This window comes from Magnolia sinica, chromosome 7, assembly GCF_029962835.1.
Source record: "Magnolia sinica isolate HGM2019 chromosome 7, MsV1, whole genome shotgun sequence".
In the NCBI taxonomy this organism is placed as follows: Eukaryota; Viridiplantae; Streptophyta; class Magnoliopsida; order Magnoliales; family Magnoliaceae; genus Magnolia; species Magnolia sinica.
The window spans coordinates 68,061,145-68,081,699 of record NC_080579.1 but is presented as its reverse complement, the minus strand read 5'-3'; positions in this window follow the sequence as shown (position 1 = coordinate 68,081,699).

Genomic DNA, 20,555 nt, shown 5'->3' with positions numbered 1-20,555 from the left:
CTTTCATGCCCTTACTACCACAGATCAGCTCGTCACCTCCTTGCGGTATCCAGGTATGCTCGAGGTCACTACAAAGGGCTCGTCACCAATCAATGTAGGCCGACAGCACGAATATAGTGTCCCATACCACCATAATCGGCTCACGAGTCTGATGTGCTCATTGGTCACTACGGGGAGGCTCGTCACCCCAGCGTAGGCCGACAGCTCGACCACGGTGTCCCATACCACCATGTCCGGCTCATGAGTCTTAGCGGATCAGGTACCATGGTTATTAGGATTTCACTGGTAAGTTCGGTACCCTAGATTCAAGCAGTAGCGTCCATACATGGTTAACATACATTGGACAATCGGGTTATTTGACGAACTCGACTAGCACGAGCGCACGTTGAATTGAACGACATAGAGTGCGCAAACACTCCGCGTGGCCAAACCACTGCCGCCAACTCTAATACGGCTCGGGTTCGTCTAATACGTCCTACGTGGCGAAAGCAATCTCAACCACGAATATAGGGTCAATTACCGATTTCCTGGACTAAAGCATAGTCCCAAATATCCTACACTACTACAGATATTCATATGGAATGTAAAACAGTAATGGAACAATAACTCAAATCATGTTACATACACATCTGCAGAATATCAACTTAACATAAATGTAAGCATAGGAATGCTTGAATTTAAATAACTTGGAATGTAAATGCATAAAGGAAATCATGCGCATCCATAGAAGTATTGAGAATCACTTCTCAACGCCCACACTTAGTGTAATCAGTTACACTTAGGTCATTCATGCATTTCTACAAACACTTAGCATACAAGGAATAACATACATGACGTATGTTGGAATACATGCACTTAGACAATTCCCTTTACCAAGGAGTTGTCATACATGCATCTAGCATACATACATGACCAATAATCATGGCAAACACAAGTGCGTATTTTATACGTATACGGTACTTTATAAATACACTTAAAATACACAAATCTCAATATAGCACATGCATATCAGGAAAGCAACGTAAACATAACATTTGACATGTGAAATCTCATCCATAACAAGAATAAATCACTAAATGGGATTGAAAGCCTTGAAAACCATAACCTATACACTTAAAAGTCCGCACCTTAAGCGAAGAAAGAACCGCCGAACTGATTTAGACGAGTTGTCTTCGTCAACGGCGCTAGAATACCCTAAAATAAGGATAGAAATGAGATACAACAACACCAAGTCTAATCTAAGCTCTAACACAGATTAGGGTTAGGTTAACTTACCCCAAAAGAACTCAGAATCGCCAAAGGAACGATTCAAAGTGAAGATTCAAAGGTGAAGAAGAACAAGGAAGAATCAAGATGATTCACCAACCAATCTCTCTCACTAACTCTCTCTTTTCCACTCTCTTTCCAAGCTAGGGTTAGAGAAAATTCGTATGGAAATGAGAGCTAGGGTTTAAGGACTATATATAGATCTTAAAATGAGGGAAATAACCCCAGGGTCAAGGTATACTTAGGTTATAACCAAAGTACGCCTTTCTCGATCCAACGAAGCACTTCTGGTGGGCCTATAACCACGAAAGGTCGGACTTAAGCTCATTGACCATGGATCTAGGTCAGGCTGAGTTTTCGTACCGACCGGCTCTTCAGATCAGCCGTGGCGGACCACACTCAATTCAACGGTCACGGAATCTCGATCAGGTCCACAAGCACTAGGATATGCCTGGGCTAACTATCCTGATCAGAGGGTGAAATTGGGTCAGAATCCAACGGTCAGATAACTTAAAATCGTCGTGAGCGACACGACTCAGATTTCATAAAAAGCTTATTAAATTCCAACCGTTCTCACACTCTTCACTCCGAACTCAACCAAATCGACCCAGAACATCAGATCGACTTGATTTTCGAGGTGAAGACCAAGCCCAACTCAGTGACCGCAACAGCCTAAGATCATCGCTATCGGACTTTCGACGCGCGGTCTAAGTCCTATCCAGATCTTCCAAAAATTCCCCAGAACAACTGGATTTAGCGATGGATCCCAGATTTCAGAGTAACGTAGCGCTCACTAATCTACACGTTTAGAGCCATGCAGATACAATTTAAAGTGATTGATGCGAATTTCACAAGCAATCAAGTAAAGCGCTAATTACCCCAAAAACAACTACTTAAGGAAAGATAAGCACAAAAATTCCAAGGTCGTTACAGGATCACTTTTGGATGGTGATATGAGGAAGGTATCTTAGCTTCCCAATCATGCTGTATGAAAGGGACTAATAACAACTCGGTAATCATATTCATGCACCGCATTTGCATGTGCTTTGTAGACGTGGCGCACTTTGAGGTGGTGTCATGCATAACGCAAGATGAAGACGCTGAGGGTGTACGCGTGAGGGCACGCATCATTCTGCATCCATCCTTGCATTAACAAGAGTACTTAGGACATGTTTAATTGTTCTGCTTTATCATTACTGCTTGATTGAACTGATAACATGTTAACCTGTGCTTTATTGTTCCACTAAGTTGATCACTCACTCCCACGTTCTGGGGTGGTGTTAAACACCCACCAGACTCTGTCTTAGCTGCTGATGTTGCAGATGTTGAGGCGACCTCTGAGGCAGAGCTGGAGATGGATGATGATGAGGCTGCTTTCTCTTTTATGCAGTTTTCAGTCGGGTTCTAGTGAGCCTTGTTCTGATGCGCAGGATGCTAGGATTTCTTTTGGAAATTTAATGATGTAATCTAATACTTGTAATTTTGATAGTAACACTTACATTACGACCTGGTATGTATATGTACTTCAAGGATTTGCACTTGTACACATATATTTCTATGAGTCTTCCGCTTGCTTTCTTCACTTATCCCTGAATTATATTTGCTATTTGGTTTAATCTATACCATGTTTTATGCACTAATACAGACAACATACATCCATCATTAAATATGTTGCTTAAGTGATGTTTTAGAACTCGGGAGCTGAGTTATGCTCGACCCCCGAATTTCAAGGCGTTACATAATCCATCCACACAGCATTCACAGTACAACTTCAAAGATAAACAACATGCATTCCATTAAACAAAATCAGCGCAATACAAGTAGTGCAGCATTACATGAATCACGACTAGGAATGCATGTGAACTACAACATCTAATACTTCAAACAACAACAAACAACTACAAACAACTCCAACTACAAAGCCAACAACGGCTACACACAGAAAGAAACAACAAACAAAGCAAAGGACGACTACAATGACAGCTACTCGTCGGAATCAGGAGATGGAGGCGGGGCACCCTTATCCTGCAAGCAACACAAGATAGACTTCAGAGTTCGAGTTACCTTCTTAAATTTATGCTTCACAAGTCCTCGAAGATCCATGATATCCTAGCGTAGAACAGCCTGCCCTTCTTCAGGCCGAACAATACGGGCATCTCTGGCAGTCTGCTCTGCGCTCTGCTCTGGTGCCACAGGAGGAGAGCTATCACTCGTATCCTGTGCCTCTACCTCTTCGTCGTCCTGCTCTGTTTCTTCCTCAATCTCAGCACCACCTTCAGCATAACTCTCTTCATCATCGCTCTCTGACTCATCCTCACTCTCTGAGGCATGTCGACCAGAACCAATCTCCATCTGCTTAAGGATCATCTGGCTAATATGACGAACAGGAACCGACTTCTCTTCTCCAAGCCTATAGCCAAACTCATGTGCAAGCTTACAAATGAGGTGGCCAAAAGGAAGCGATTCGGTCCTCTTAGTCGAACGAGAGATGAAAATAATCTGGCGCAGGATGTACGTCGGCACAAACAACTTCGCTTCTTGCCCCACCTGATATAGGAAATCTACCATCAGGTGGGTACACTCGCTGCGGTTGCTCCACCTTGGATATACATTGAACATACACATGTGGTGAAGCAAACGGAAGTCATCCATCATGTTGGTAGCTAGAAGACTCCTATTCGGCTGCCATTCGACTAGACGACCACACAAGGATCGGGTGCGACGATCCCTCTCACGCATACTGTTCAAATTCTTCTCGGTGGCATGCACCACACCAAGTGGCACATTCAGGAGTCCGGATATCAAAGCGACGTTGATCGTAGCTTCCCGACCACTACCACAAGGAATCTTGAATTGTAGAGGCTCCAGTGAAGGATCACGAATATTGACATAAAAAGCTCAAATAGTACTTGCATTCGCGCGATACTCGCCCTCAAACAAGGGACACCAACCAGCCCCTTCCAGGCGCTCTAACAACAGAAACTTGCCATACAGTCACGGATCAACATGAGCTTCAAAAAGGACTCTACGGCCTTCATAGACTCCATGCGATAGCTCCGCCAACAAGGTTCTACCAATGGGAGCTCGAGGATCGAGGTCCGGCTTGGTCTGGAATTCACGAGTGGCGGACGTGCTCCCGGCGGCACCTCTCAGCCTCCGTGCACAGGTTGGGCGGCTAGGCCCAACTTCATCCACGGGCTCTCTCTTCTTCCCCATCAAAGAAAGAAGGGAGGAAATGGAAAATATGGCCGTGATGAACTCAAAGAGGTCCATGAGAAATGAGAGAAAGAGAGAAATAGGAAGGATGGGAAGTTTCCACACACTTGAGATCTCAAAAGAGAATGTGAGAGCTCAAATGAGAAGGAAAGAAAGGATAAACAGCAATGGGGGTGAGGGTTTTGAGATGGGGTGATGGGGTTTGCACGAAAATGGAAGAAGAAGAAGATTTGGAAGAGATTTGGAAGAGTTTGGAGAAGGATTTCAAGAAAAGGAGAGCTTGGGAGGGAGAGTTATGAAGGAAGTAGGTCTTAGAAAGGGTTTTAACCATCGACCCATGGAGGGGTGGGCCACACTAGGCCAAACAGACGTCGGCCCGAGCCGGCCCGCCCAGCCTGGCCCGCTGATCAGCGAGGCCTTGCCAAGCAGACGATAGCATCGCCGGTCTCTGGACTGTCCGGCGATGCCTCGCCATTTGGGCGAGGTCCTCCTGGTCCCTTAGCTCCCAAATGATGTGGTTCTCCCCCTGGGCCCCATTAGAAATGCCCCGATCGGCCCCTTTGCTTAATTTGACGCCTATCGGGCCATTCGGCCAGAAATCTGATTCAAACAGAGATTTCTTGAAGATTTAAGGGTTGAAATAGGATGATAAACCATCTAAACTCATTAATAGATGGTCTAGGAAAGGTTTCGGGTCGCTGTGTGTGATCAGGAGAGAGCACAGACTCGATCTCGGCGATCGTGTTCAGTAAACTTTCGCCGATAGAAGCTATAGAACACAAACACACAATCTACGATAAACTCGCACCCAAATACACTAAAGTGGCGACAGCGTGTGGTGTGTGACCATAACCCAGGTCCGGTTTAATCCAAATCATGCTCTGATACCAACTTGTAACGCCCTGAAATTCAGGGGTCGAGCATAACTCAGCTCCCGAATTCCAAAACATTAATTATGCAACATATTTAATGATGGATGTATGTTGTCTGTATTATTGCATAAAACATGGAATAGATTAAGCCAAATAGCAAATATAATTCAGGGATAAGTGAAGAAAGCAAGCGGAAGACTTATAGAAATATATGTGTACAAGTGTAAATTCCTGAAGTACATAGACATACTAGGTCGTTCTGATAAGTGTTACTATCACAATTACAAGTATCAAATTACATCATTTAATTTTTCAAAAGCAATCCCATCATCCCGCGCATCAGAACGAGGCTCACTAGAACCCATCTAAAAACTGCATAAAAGAGAAAGCAGCCTCATCATCATCCATCTCCCGCTCTGCCTCAGAGGTCGCCTCAACATCTGCAACATCAACAGCTAAGACAGAGTCTAGTGGGTGTTTAACACCGCCCCAGAACGTGGGAGTGAGTGATCAACTCAGTGGAACAATAAAGCATAGGTTAACATGTTATCAGTTCAATCAAGCAGTAATGATAAAGCAGAACAATTAAACAAGTCCTAAGTACTCTTGTTAATGCAAGGATGTATGCAGAATGATGCGTGCCCTCACGCGTACACCCTCAGCGTCTTCATCTTACGTTACGCATGACACCACCTCAAAGTGCGCCACGTCTACAAAGCACATGCAAATGCAGTGCATGAATATAATTACCAAGTTGTTATTAGTCCTTTTCATACAGCAGGATTGGGAAGCTAAGATACCTTCCTCATATCACCATCCAAATAGTGATCCATTCTAGGGTCGTCAGTCCTAGGCAATCCCATACGATCATGTTTTCAGGTCATTGCAAAGGGCTCGTCACCAATCAATGCACGCCTATCATACCATCGTTACTACACTAAGGCTCGTCACCTCAATGCGGTATCCAGGTATGCTCGAGGTCACTACAGAGGGCTTGTCACCAATCAATGTAGGTCGACAGCGCGAATATAGTGTCTCAGACCACCATAATCGGCACACGAGTTTAGTTACTCACTGGTCACTACGGGGAGGCTCGTCACCCCAGCGTAGGCCGACAGCTCGACCACGGTGTCCCATACCACCATGTCCGGCTCATGAGTCTTAGCGGATCAAGTACCACGGTTAACAGGATTTCACTGGTAAGTTTGGTACCCTAGATTCAAGCAGTAGCATCCATACATGGTGAACATACATCGGACAATCGGGTTACTTGACGAACTCGACTAGCATGAGCGCACGTTGGGTTGAACGACATAGAGTGCGCAAACACTCCGCGTGGCCAAACCACTGCCGACAACTCTAATACGACTTGGGTTCATCTAATACGTCCTACGTGGCGAAAGCAACCTCAACCACGATCTTAAGGCCGATTACCGATTTCCTAGACTAATGCATAGTCCCACACACATTACACTACAATAGATATTCATAACTATAATTTAGAATAGTAATGGAACAACAACTCAAATCATGTAGTACGCAAGCATTTGAAGAATATCAACTTAACATAAATGTAAGCATAAGTAATGCTTGAAATTAAATAACAAGGAATGTAACTTGCAGGAAGGAAATCATACACACTAGTGGGAGAGTTGAGAATCGCTTCTCAACGCTCATACTAGGTTGATATATCACACTTTAAATCATTCAGACATTTCTACAAACACTTAGAATACATAATACAACATACCTGACGTATATTGTAATACAAGCATTTGGACAATTCCTTTTACCAAGGAGTTGCCGCACATATAATTAGCATACATACATGACAAATAATCATGGCAAACACAGGTGCATATTTTATACGTATACGGTACTTTATACATACACATAGAATACACAAATCTCAATATAACACATGCATATCAGGAACACAACATAAACATAACAATTAGCATGTGAAATCTCATCCATAGTAAGAATAAACCATTAACTGGCATTGAAAGCCTTGAAAACCATAAGCTATACACTTAAAGTCCGCACCTTAAGCCAGAAAAGAACACTGAACTGATTTCAGACGATATGTCTTCGTCAACGGCGACAAGATAACTTAAGACAAGAATAGAAATAAGATACAACAACACCAAGACTATTCTAAGCTCTAACACAGATTAGGGTTAGGTTAACTTACTCAAAGATGAACTCAGAATCGTCAGAATAACGATTCAAAGTGAAGGTTCAAAGATGAAGAAGAACATGAAAGAATCTAAGATGATTCACCAACTTCTCTCTCACTTTCTCTCTCTTTTCCTTTCTCTTTCTTAGGTAGGGTTAGGAAATTCGTATGGAAAAGAGAGCTAGGGTTTTAAGGTCTATAAATAGGCCTAATATTGATGAAAATAACCCCAGGGCCAAGGTATACTTAGGGTATAACCAAAATCGGCCTCTCACGATCCAACGAAGCACTTCTGGTGGGCCTATTACCACGAAACGTCGGACTTAAGCTCTTTGACCATGGATCTAGGTCAAGCTGAGTTTTCGTACAAACCAGATCTTCAGATCAGCCGTGGCGGACCACACTCAATTCAACGGTCACTAAATCTCGATCAGGTCCACAAGCACAAGGACATGCTTGGGCCACCTTCCCTGATCAGATGGTGAAATTGGGTCAGAATCTAACGGTCAGATTGCTTAAAATCGTGGCGCAAGTGACACGGCTCAGATTTCATAAAATCTTATTAAATTTCCAACCGTTCTCACACTCTGAACTTTGAACTCAATCAAATCGATCCAGAACATCATCTGGACTTGATTTTTGAGGTGATAGCCAAGTCCAACATGGTGACCGCAACAGCCTAAGATCATCGCTATCGGACTTTCGACGCACGGTCCAGGTCCGATCCAGAACTTCCAAAATTTTCCCAGAACAACTGGATTTAGCGATGGATCCCAGATTTCAGAGTAACATAGCGCTAACTAATCTACAGGTTTTGAGTCATGCAGATACAATTTAAAGTGATTGATGCAAATTTCACAAGCAATCAAGTATAGCGCTAATTACCCCAAAAACTACTAAGGAAAGAATAACACAAAATTTTCAGGGTCATTACATAATGTTAAATAGTATGAAGCTCCCTAGAAATCTTTGGGCTGAAGCAGTGAATACCGCTTGTTATATTATTAACCGGGTTTATACTTGTAAATCTAATAATAAAACGTCTTACGAACTTTGGTTTGATAAGAAGCCTACTGTCAAATACTTTCGAGTTTTTGGCAGCAAGTGTTATATTTTACGTGACCGTGAAAATCTGAAAAAGTTTGACACTAAAAGTGATGAAGGGATCTTTTTAGGATACTCTTTAAATAGTCGTACATATCGTGTACTGAACAACAGGACCGGTGTGATTCAAGAGTCCATTAATGTAGTCATTGATGATCAATTGAATACACCTACCCCAAGTTCAGATAATAATGAAGTTCTTTTAATTGACAAACTAGATACTTCATCAAATCAAGAAAACTCTGAACTGAGGACAGTCAAAGATCATCTAACCACTCAAATTCTTGAAAACCCTCTCACTGGTGTGCGCACTCATAGACAATTAGAAGACATATGTAATTACGTGTGCTTTACTTCCCAGATATAACCGGTGAACATAAAAGAAGCTCTTTCTGACAAAAACTGGATAGTTGCCATGCAGGAAGAACTTAATCAATTTGTTCATAATGATGTCTGGTATCTAGTTCCTAGACCTAAAGATAAACACATTATAGGAACAAAGTGTATTTTCAAAAATAAGTCTGATGAACTTGGAAATATAATTCGAACCAAGGCAAGACTAGTTGTACAAGGGTACATTCAAATTGAAGGCATCGATTATGATGAAACCTTTGCCCCAATTGCTCGCCTTGAATCAATAAGACTTTTTATATCCATTGCATGATATAGAAAATTTAAGATTTATCAAACGGATGTAAAGAGTGCTTTTTTGAATGGTGATTTACATGAAGAAGTATATGTTGAACAACCTACAGGGTTTCAAGACCCTAAGTTTACTGATCATGTATACCATCTTAAAAAGGCTCTCTATGGTCAAAAACAAGCTCCCAGAGCATAGTATGAGAAATTGACTAAGTTTGTAGATAAGACACTTTTTGTTAAGAAAAATAATAATGATGTTTTAATGGTTCAGATCTATGTTGATGATATTATTTATGGATCAACCTGTACTAACATGACTATTGAGTTTGCAGATTTAATGAAATCTAAGTTCGAGATGAGCATAGTTGGGGAATTACATTATTTCCTAGGGTTGCAAGTAAAACAACAACCTGATGAAATTTTTATTTCTCAGACCAAGTATGCTTTGAACTTGATTAAAAGGTTCGGATTTGAGAATGGTAAGAATTTTGATACTCCCATGAGTACATTTTAAGACTCTCAAAAGACACTACAGGTAAAGATGTAGATCCTAAATTGTATCATAGCATGATTGGCAGTTTGCTTTATTTAACTGCTAGTAGACCTGATATAGCTTTCGGTGTTAGTATTTGTGCTAGATATCAATCTAATCCTAAAGAATCTCATTTAACTGTTGTTAAGAGGATTATTAGATATGTTGCAAGTTCTGTGCATTTGGGTCTTTGGTATGTATATGATACTAGTGTCTAGTTGGCTGGGTATTCAGATGCTGATTGGGCTGATAATATTGATGACAGAAAATCAACCAGTGGTGGTTGTTTTTATATTGGAAATTGCTTGGTTTCTTAGTTTAGCAAGAAGCAAAGTTCTATATCGCTTTCCACTGCTGAAGCTGAATACATCGCAATAGGAAATGCATGTACTCAACTTGTTTGGATGAAACATATGTTAAGCGATTATGGAATTACATAGGACTCAATGGTTTTATATTACAATAATTCCAGTGCAATAAATATTTCTAAAAACCCAATCCAGCATTCACGTACCAAGCACATTGACATTAGGTATCATTACATTCATGAATTAGTGGAAGAAAAAATAATATCTTTGGAATATATTCCTACTGAGACTCAACTTGCGGATATTTTCACTAAATCGCTTGACAAAAGTAGGTTTAATAAATTAAAGTTTGATCTTGGTATGTGCAATTTAAATTAAATATTCTTGCATTATTGTATCATATTATATATATGTTTATTTATCTTTTTGGTTAATTTTTAAAATTAGTTGTAAAATCCAATTTTTGGCTGATACTCGACCAGTCGTGAGTATACACGACCAGTCTTGGTATGACCGATCATGTAGATCCACGACCAGTCGTGGAACTCATGAAATGTCTTTAAATTGGGGAAAAGCTTCTTCTTCTTCATTTCCATTTCACTCTCCAACGACGTTAAGCCCGACCGGTCAAACCCACCATCATTTTCCTTCAAGGTTAGTGGTTCTTTTCATTTTTCTTGTAGAATCTTGCTTATTGTATCTCATTTTTCACTCTTGTGCACTTTATTTGGTCTTTCAGTACAAGATTGGGGTTCTTCTTTTCAAAAATCTGATCTATCAAAACCAATTACATATTTTTTTAATCTAGTTGTTTTCTTGTATCTGGTATTGCAAATGGATCCTAAAGGGAAAAAGAAATCTTCATGCGGTCCATCTTCTTCTAGATCAACTCCTATCACACAACGTTATCTTCGATCTCCCAAAAATGATCCATCCAATGTACGGGATTTACATATGCTCAATGTCATCGTTGAACGTCCAATTGATCTTAACCACATTGCTCACTTTGGTATCCTACCTCTACTCCAATCTGTAGGTTAGGATAATATCTTACATTGGGGTGGGCTTGCATACCATTCTATTGCTCAATCCATGTTAGCATGCATCTCTGATTTTTCATATGAGAATTTAACATTTAAAATTGGTACTAGAGAAGGTCTATTTGAAGTAGATCGCCATTTAATAGCTAGTCTCATGGAAATCCCTGTTAATGATGAGGGTATTCTCATTCATACATTATCTGAAAAATCCTCTGAATTAGAAAAATAGATGCTCACTAGAGATTTATGCAATATGGAAGTGCAATGGACCCATAAAGGAAATGCGCTCCCCTTAAGGTATTTGTTACCCAGATACAGGGTTCTTCATAGAATCTTTATCTCAAATCTGTATTCACGGTCTAGCAACAAAACAGAACTAACTGCCTTTATGGTTCATTTTTTTCATTGTGTCATTACTGGTGTAAAGATCTGTCTACCTTCTTTAATTTGTCATTCCATCATTCAGTTTCGAATCCATCCTGGTCATAGTGATCTTCCATTTGCTTATCTTATGAATGTTTTAACTACTCACATGCTCGTGGCTATGCTGTTGGAGAGGCCCCTATTCATCATCTTATTTTAACAATACAAATATTAACAAGATGAAATTGGGATTGGTTCCTGGCCAAGTAGATGTTGGTGGTAGTGGTACTGAAGCTGGGAATGAAGTTGAAGATGCTGGCAATCTTCCTGATGATGTTAATATGAATGATATTTTCGATGAACTTGATTCAGATTCTGGAAATGATCCTAACTATGAGCCATCAGTGTTTGATGCTCGTCTTCGTACTCTAGAGGAGAAGGTAGAGAATATGAATGTTGCCCATGATCTTCAGTTTAAATATATGCGCAAGTATCTTAGGCGCTTGAACATGGGGATGCATAAACTTCATCCTACCATTCCTGCTCCATCTTCAGGATCTGATTGAATGATTTTAATTCTTGGTCTGTATTAACTTTCATACTTTTGTTGGATTGTGCACTTTAGTTGGTTTGCTGACTTTTTAGTTAAACTGGTAAATGGATTGTGAACTTTTACTTGCTTATATATTGTTGATTAAATTCATCTATTACTCCATCTTTTAATCCTTTACATTGTTTCTTCCTTTGTTATTTTGTGACAAAAAGGGGGATAAGGCTTTAGAAGCTCTTTTGGAAGCCTTTTGTTTGATTGCTTATGGATATGAGTAGTTCAATAATATGTGTAGCAATCATTATATTTTTTTCATATGTGTGCTGCTACTTAGGGGGAGTAAGTATAGATGAATGTTGTGTGCTTGCTAGTTTATGTCAACTGGTGCATGATCCTTAATTATGCATGTGGTGCTTCTCTTATTTTTATATGAGTGTGTTTTGTCATAAATTTGACAAAGGGGGAGATTGTAAGTGCTATGGTCTTATGCTCCTTTGATTGTCAAATTTTGTTGTGCCAAAACCTCTATCTGTGTCTTGTGTTTGTTTGTTGATATGTATATGATCAAGACACTGCATCACAATGGTTCAAGACATGTACGGTGTTCTGCTTCAAGAAATGTAAAGTTATGTACTTTAAGCATCTATGTTCAAAGCAACATTGATAAGAAGAGTACATTTCAAAACTCAAGTACATTTCAAGACTCAAGTACAACTAAAGATGAAGTTTAAGTTCAAGCTTTCGAAGATCTCAAGATTAAGCTACATCGAGATAGAGATCTCAAGCTTCATAAGGTTCAAAGGTCATCCTACATCTGAAAGGATGAAGTTCAATGTTCATACTTAATGTTCCAGGTATGATAGACCTTAGATTGACCTTAGGGTAGGTCATTTTGTATACATAATTCAAAATGAATCTATTTATATGAATTGGTCTGTTCTAAGACTAGTCCTGGACCTTGTTCGATTAGTCCTAGCACTGGTTCGACCAGTCCAAGAAATTCCACGACCAATCCTAAGTTGTTGAAGATTTTCAGAATTTTTTGGTTACTCTACGACCAGTCCTGGAGACTGTTCGACCGATTGTAGGGAGGTCACAACTCGACCTTCGACCAGTCCTAGAACTACGACTCAAACTCCAGCAACCAATCTTGGTTGTCTACGACCAGTTCTGGGTCAGCTATGACCAGTCGTAGGTGGTCTAAGACCAGTCATAGAAATCTTAAGACTAGTCGTAGAACGGTTTTCAAAGATCGCGCTTAAAAATTCAAAATGTTGTTGAAACTACGACCAGTCGAAGGGTTCCTAAGACCAGTCGTAGATGTGATCTTTTCATCTATAAATTGAACACAAATTTCAGAGTTTTTCATAGATTAATTTCAAGAAAATTCAAGCCTCCACTCTGAGATAAGTTTGTTCATTTTAAGCTACGCTGTGCATATTTAATATTCTTTTTGTTAGCTTTTCTTATTTGATTTTATTCCTATATTCCAATCTTACTTGAAAAGAAGAATTGTTGTATTCTTTCTTCTTGGAATCAAAATCAAATAGAGCTAAGCCCATTTGATTTATTTTAAAATCAATTAGAACTTAGAACCATTGTAAAGTGAGTATTGGACATTGAACGTTGATTCGAACATGTACTCCGATTGGTTCTATCGGGCTACTACAAAAAGGAGAAATCTAGGTATTTTACGTTTATGTAAAATTTCTATTCTTTTGGTTTTTGTTTGAGATTTGCCAGAAAAATCTCATTGTGTGGTTATCTGAGGAGAGCCAGAAAACTCAGACAGTGTGGGTTTTTGGATTGTGTAAGCCCAAGTTAAAAAGACACAATTGTGAAGGTTTTAGGTGAACCTGTGAAACCTATTTTGTTAGTGAACACTAATATCCCCTGTGTGAGGATATTAGGAGTGGAGTAGCATTCTGTGTGGCTGTTGTTGAATAGGTGGTGTACACACAGGCGAACCACTATAATTCTGTCTTGTAGTTTGAATGCTTGCTTAAGTTTTATATCTTTTATCATTCATATTTGTGGAATGCATGTGTGGATGTGAATGTTGTAAAATTTACATTTCAAGCTCAGTGGGAATGTTGTAATAATTTAGATTCAAATTCCTTCAATTTATTTCAATTCCTTGCTATTTATTTTTTTCTCTTCGGTTTGAGTTTTTGATACAAAGGACGTTCTAGAAATAAGGTTGTCCTGCCATAAACCCTTGGTTTTATGGTGTAAGGTTATCCTTAGAACTGAATTCGCATCAATCTCTCAATTCTTGTTTATTAAAGTTGCTTTTATTTCAGCATTGTAAATTGATTTATTTTATTTAGTTATCATATTCGTTTATTCCGCTGTTAAAGTTTTATTTTGGTATCATCCTATTCACCCCCCTCCCCCTCTAGGACGTATAGCTAGGCCATTTCAATTCTCCACACACACACACATAATCTCTCTCTCTCTCTCTCTCTCTCTCTCTCTCTCTCTCTCTCAAGTGTGAAGGAGGTATGGGCATGCATGGGTTTTAGGTAGAGAAGGGGTGCATGCCACCCTTTTTGTAAGGGAATAGGCGCATGAGAGGTATGTCACATCCTACATGAGATGGGTTTCCAATATCTCTTCTGTCTAGCTATCTTTTTCAATTCTTACTCATTCATCATGTCTAAGTCACTGAGTAAAGTCTGAACACGTAAATATCTTGGTGATCAACATCCTAGATTGGCCGATCTTGAACATTACACATTGGACGATTATGGTACATCAATCTGGTCCACTTTCTTCACCAAAACTCATAGTCTCACTAGATCTACCTTCCCTCAAAATTCTATCATGATTGGATGGTGGGAACATGGTATACTTGTAGCGTAATTTTCTTAATTTAGTTTAATATGAATTAATTAGGATTTAATCTAAAATTTAGATTGAATTTGGGGATAGTTTCCTAATTGGTCAATAATCATGTTTTGATGAAAAAAATCTTTTAATCAAGCCAAGATCTTTGGGATCTAAGACATTCATTAGTTGATGAATAAGTGTATTTAGGTTATGGTCAACTTATCTCACATGATGGTCACCAAAATGAATGGTTAAGGGGTTGAGTTGTCAATTGGGCCACTTCTAAATGATGTAAGAGTCAAAAATCGATATGAATGGTTAATTTATGTTAGATGGACATTGGATAAAATTTCACTGTGACCAGATCATGGGAACTATAAGATCTAGAATCGTGGATCTAAGTTAAGGCATTTTAGTATTATTTTTTGATATAGAAAATTTATAAAATATAATGCTTCTATGTGCTTTTAGGCACAATTCTAAGAATTTCTTACAAAAGAATTCATGTGTAAATCATCACAGATAAAAAGTTATTCACCAAATAAGTTAAAATTCATGTTAATTAAGGAAAAATATACATAACAAGCAATTTGATGAACTTAAGATATTATGAAAAAATTCGTGGCATTACAATCTAACCCCTTTAAAAAAAACTTTGCCCTCTATGTTTACTTGAGGTGCAATGATGTAAAGATGATTGTATCTCTCTCATATTATCCTTACTCTCCTTTGTCGCTTCCTCTTTTCCATGGAATGATTAGAGGAATTTAACTAGGGGAAATGCTTACAAAATTTTACCATCAACATCTACTTAACAATATAATGCATAATAAGAATGTCCAAAAATGCTTTACTGTTGGATTTAGCGAGCGAAAGGAAATCGTTTCTGTTATTGTTGAAATTTAAAACATGTGCTTATGATATCTTTTTTTTTAAAAAAAATCTTTAATTATCTTTAATTCATTCCGGTTTCTATCAAAATTTGGGGTTATTACACTCTACCCCCATTTAAAAAAAAAAAATTCCTTGAAAATTAGTTCTTTAAGCTTCCTAAATTCTAGCCTAACATGCTTTCATTATACACTCTATTTCTTCCATTGCTCAGCATTTGACCATCAATCATCAAAGAAAAATGAATCACTTAACCTTCTTATAATCAATTAGTCTTCTTAGGAAAATCATATTTCTCTTATGAGGTGCTCCACAAAGAAAGGTACCATCCAAAGAAGATAAGGTAGGACTTAATGCTTAGGAGAATTATAATCCTAATCCATGAATGCTTTCATACACCCTATGATCATCTAACTCATTTAATAATATTGTTATAATTCTTAATTAAACCTTAGATCCATAAAATGGAGATAAGTCTAGGTGTTAGTAAATGCATTGCTCTTAAAGTCTCTTAGTATAGGGTAATAACCTACCGTAAAGATCTTGTTGAGGCACAAAAAATATTTTATCTTTCTAGTGCATGGTTTGAAGACCTACTGTGGTGCATGGATATATGTGTGAGTCTTCATCTCTGTTATATGCCCCTCCTCTTGAAGAAAAGCATGGGCGTCATCTGGTATAGAGGAGTGCATGAATGCCACTTTTTAAAGGAGAGGAAGTGTAGTTCTTGTCTTAGAAAGGGATGTACACCGCTATTTAAGAGAGAAGTGGGTGAACACCACTATTTAGAGAAGGAGGTTGCATGTTGTGTGAAGGAAGAAGTAGTGGTGATCACCATTATTTAAGAAGTGAGGGGCCTGAGAGGCCTATAAATTTCCCCCTCCCCATTCCTCATTTGGGAGTTTTTTAGAAGTCAGGAGAGTGTTGGAGAGAGAGAGAGAGAGAGTTGCTCTAGGGAGTTGCGCACCAGAGGAGTTACGCACTCCCGCATAACTCAAGGAAAGGGACTTGTGTGCTACCTTTTGTGGAGAGAAAAGGGACTTGCGCCACTTCTCTCTCTCTCTCTCTCTCTCTCTCTCTCTTGTCTGAATGCAAGATGAGTTGCGTGCCACATTAAGTGGAAGTTGTCTTGATGGGAAGGAGTTGCGCGCTTCTACGCAACTCAAGGAGAGGTGTTATGCATCCTTGTCCTGAAGATTGGCCTCATGTGCTACTTTGAGTGGAGCTTTGTCCTAAGGTCAGTCTCATGATCCACTTTGAGTGGAGCTTCGTCCTCCGGCCAGCCTTCCTCTGCCACTTTGAGTGGAGCTTTGTCCTAAAGGAAGCCCCCCTGTGCCACCTTATACTCTCTCCTGTCCTAATGCCTGACTTTATGCACCATTTCCTATGGAGACTTGTCCCAATACATGGCTTTATGCGCCACTTCTCATGGACATCTGTCTTGAAGCTTGGTTTGTGTGCCACTTCATGAGGACATCATCCTAACGCATGGCTTTTGTGCTACTTTGCATGAGATATTGTCCTAATGCATGGCATTTGTGCACCATTTCTCCTGGAAGAAACTTCTTGCGCCATTTCATGTAGAAAGGGAGTTACGCGCTCCGTCTTTGCATGGATTGTGTTTCCACTCTTGGTGAAGCTGTTGTACACTTCATGGTTGTGTGCCCCATGAAATTAAGGAATCATAGAAGAGATGGAAAAGTAGAGCATGTTGGAAGACCCGCACAACTCAGTGTGGACCAAATCAAGACGATCAATGCCTATCATACGACTAAATCAAGGGCTTCAAGTCCACACAACTCATCTACCCTTGCGATGAGCATCAAAAGCATCAAAATGCTACTGAAATTTCCATTAGACCTCTCTCTCTTATTCATTATGTCCATGCATTGTACTCTGTTATCAAAATCAAGGGAAATATAAGGATGTAAAAGAACTCGAAATGAATAAAAATACTCTGTGATATCTGTTCTCTTATTCTTTCTTTGTTATTATTGAATGAATTCTCCAAATCAAATGCATTTCATTTTTGGTCGAAACAAAATGGAGACTCTGCTGGGGAATTTTCAATGATTACTTAGAAAATATTTAGAGAACATTTATCACTTTTTGGCGTTATATAAATGCCAAAATGATGACTCTCGATGGGAACATCCTCTCCTTCATCTTTGAAATAAAGTACAATTTTTAATTTAATCAAAATAACTAACACTCTGTTCCGAATAACAGGTATATCGCAATGACTTTTTTCCCGACCAACGTGGTTGCCTACTTCGCACATAATGGATTACTAGTAGATTACATTGACAATATGAGATCGCTACTACAGAAAGTACCAGTAAAGGTTAAATCAGTTGTGATCAAAGACAGACAATGCCAGGTAATGACCGGAGTAGTTTCTGCTTTCACCGGTAGTGCAGCAAGACAATGAAGGACAAATGATAGTGACATCTGAAAAAATGAAGGGTTCAATCTTCTTTTACAAAGAATACCGTCCTGCCGAGCATGGTCAACAGGTCTATCATGTGCAATACTATGAGGCGTAGTAGTATTGGAGATCATCACTGATAATGAGACTCCATTTTAGCACAGAGGAATGGAGAAAGTATGCCAAAAGTTTGATATCCGGCATTCATTCTCGACACCCTACTATCCGCTAGCTAATGGGTTGGTTGGAGCATTCAATAAGACAATTATGAATATATTTAAGAAAAACAATTGCAGGAAATAAGCGCAACTGGGATGAGAAGTTGTAAGAAGCCCTATAGACCTATCAGATTATTCATTGTACCGCTATGAAAGAAACGCCATATTCTTTGGTTTATGGAGTCGAAGCTGTTATCCCCATTGAAATGCAAGTTGCATCGTCCAGAATAGCAATATATTAGTTGATTATTGATCATGAAAATGCCAAGATCAGAAAGGACAAGCATCGCTCCTTCAAAAGAAGTGATATAATATTGATGCTGAAAAGACCGATAGTGGTCACTCGTAAGACTGGGGGCAAGTTTGACCCTAAATGGGATGGCCCAAACATAATATTAGAAGTATACTCCAACAGGGTTTATTAGGTGATAGATTAAGATGGGCGAGGCATAAGTATACTGGTCAATGATCATTTCATAAAAATATATCATCCTTGACTGTATTTGAAGTTTCGATTCAGAAGACTTATAACATAATTCTTCTTAATCAAAAGGGACCAGACAAAAGCACACAAAGGTAAGAACTTTGTATTTCTTTCTAATATTGTATTTATCTTTGAATACTAATGAAATGCAGGCCTTCAAAACATATCAAATCCAAGCGAGTCAATGCAAAGTGCCAATGATTGTTGCCATATCGCCAAATGCAAATTGCCAATGATTATCGCTGAATCGCCAAAGCTTGTCAAATCGCCAATGATTATCGCCGAATCGCCAAAGCTCGCCAATACGGCAATGATTATCGTCGAATCACCAAAGCTATTATTATTATTATTATCATCATCTTGCTAGTACAAGGCCATTTAAATTTATCTAAATTAATAGCACCGCCAGGATGATATACTATCTTAACTGTAAAATTTTGGTTCATATCATCAACAAATGCGATATATTAATTTCAATTCATTATCCCAACAAGGCCAATTCATCATTTACAGGTGGCAGAATAAGCTTATAAAACTAAGTATGAGAATCACGATAATAATGACGATCTATCACATATGATAGCGAGAAAGATGTCGCTATGAAGCCGAACACGCATAAGGCTTATTATCATGGGCAATGGCGATATGGCAGAACTATACAGGTAGCGGTGTCGCCAATGGCCTTAGAAAGCTTGAAAAGAGCATCACCCGCACCCATGTGGGTAGTGACCTACGTCGCCTGTACAGCTTCAGGCAACGTCACATGGGCGGCCAGAGAGTGCCCCCTCGTGAATGGGTCTGACCTGGTAGGCGAAGGAAAAGTGAGTCTCTGAAGCAAGATAACTCCCCAAATTCCTGGTTTGATTTCAGTAGTAATGTATGGGGGAAGGTCTCTGAAGTAAGATGACAAGTCTCTGAAGCAAGAGACCCCTCATTGATGGACCGGCGGCCTTAGATTTGGTACCCCACGGTAGCCTTGTATACCCTGCGAACTCTATAAAGTTATTGTGGCCAACCCTGTGAGTAAATCCTATCGAGTTCACTGCTCCAGTAGCTTCACTGGGCCCCTCTGATGGATCACGGTTTGTGAACTCCCCGGCTGCGATAAGCCCCACGAACTCTAGAGAGTTACATTGGCCATTCATGTAAGACCAACTCCAACTACTTATGAGTCAAAACTGTGATTGTTCCAACTACGTACGAGCTTAAACTGTGTGTGAGAGTCCAGTCAAGTCAAGTTCAGTCTGGTTAAGTTCAGTCAAGTCAAGTTCAATCCAGTCAAGTTTAGTTAAGTTCAGTCTAGTTAAGTCCAATCATGTCAAGTCATGTCCAGTCAAATGTGTGCAAGCAGCAATATATTTATCCCTCCGATAAGAGCCGCGGGATCTTTCTATCTCTTACCTTCTTGATGACGAAGAAATATTACCTTGCAAAATTCTCAAAAGCGGCAGAGAATAAAATAGCAAAGAATTATCATTTTCTTCTGGACGGCTTGACGACTCAGATATATTCTTTTAATTCCTTAAAGGAACGTCGAGTACTATCCATCTTTCAAGAATAACATCATGCTTTGCTTCGCAAATATTATCTTTCAAAGAAGTTCTATACCTTCGTCTTTTACATAATTTCT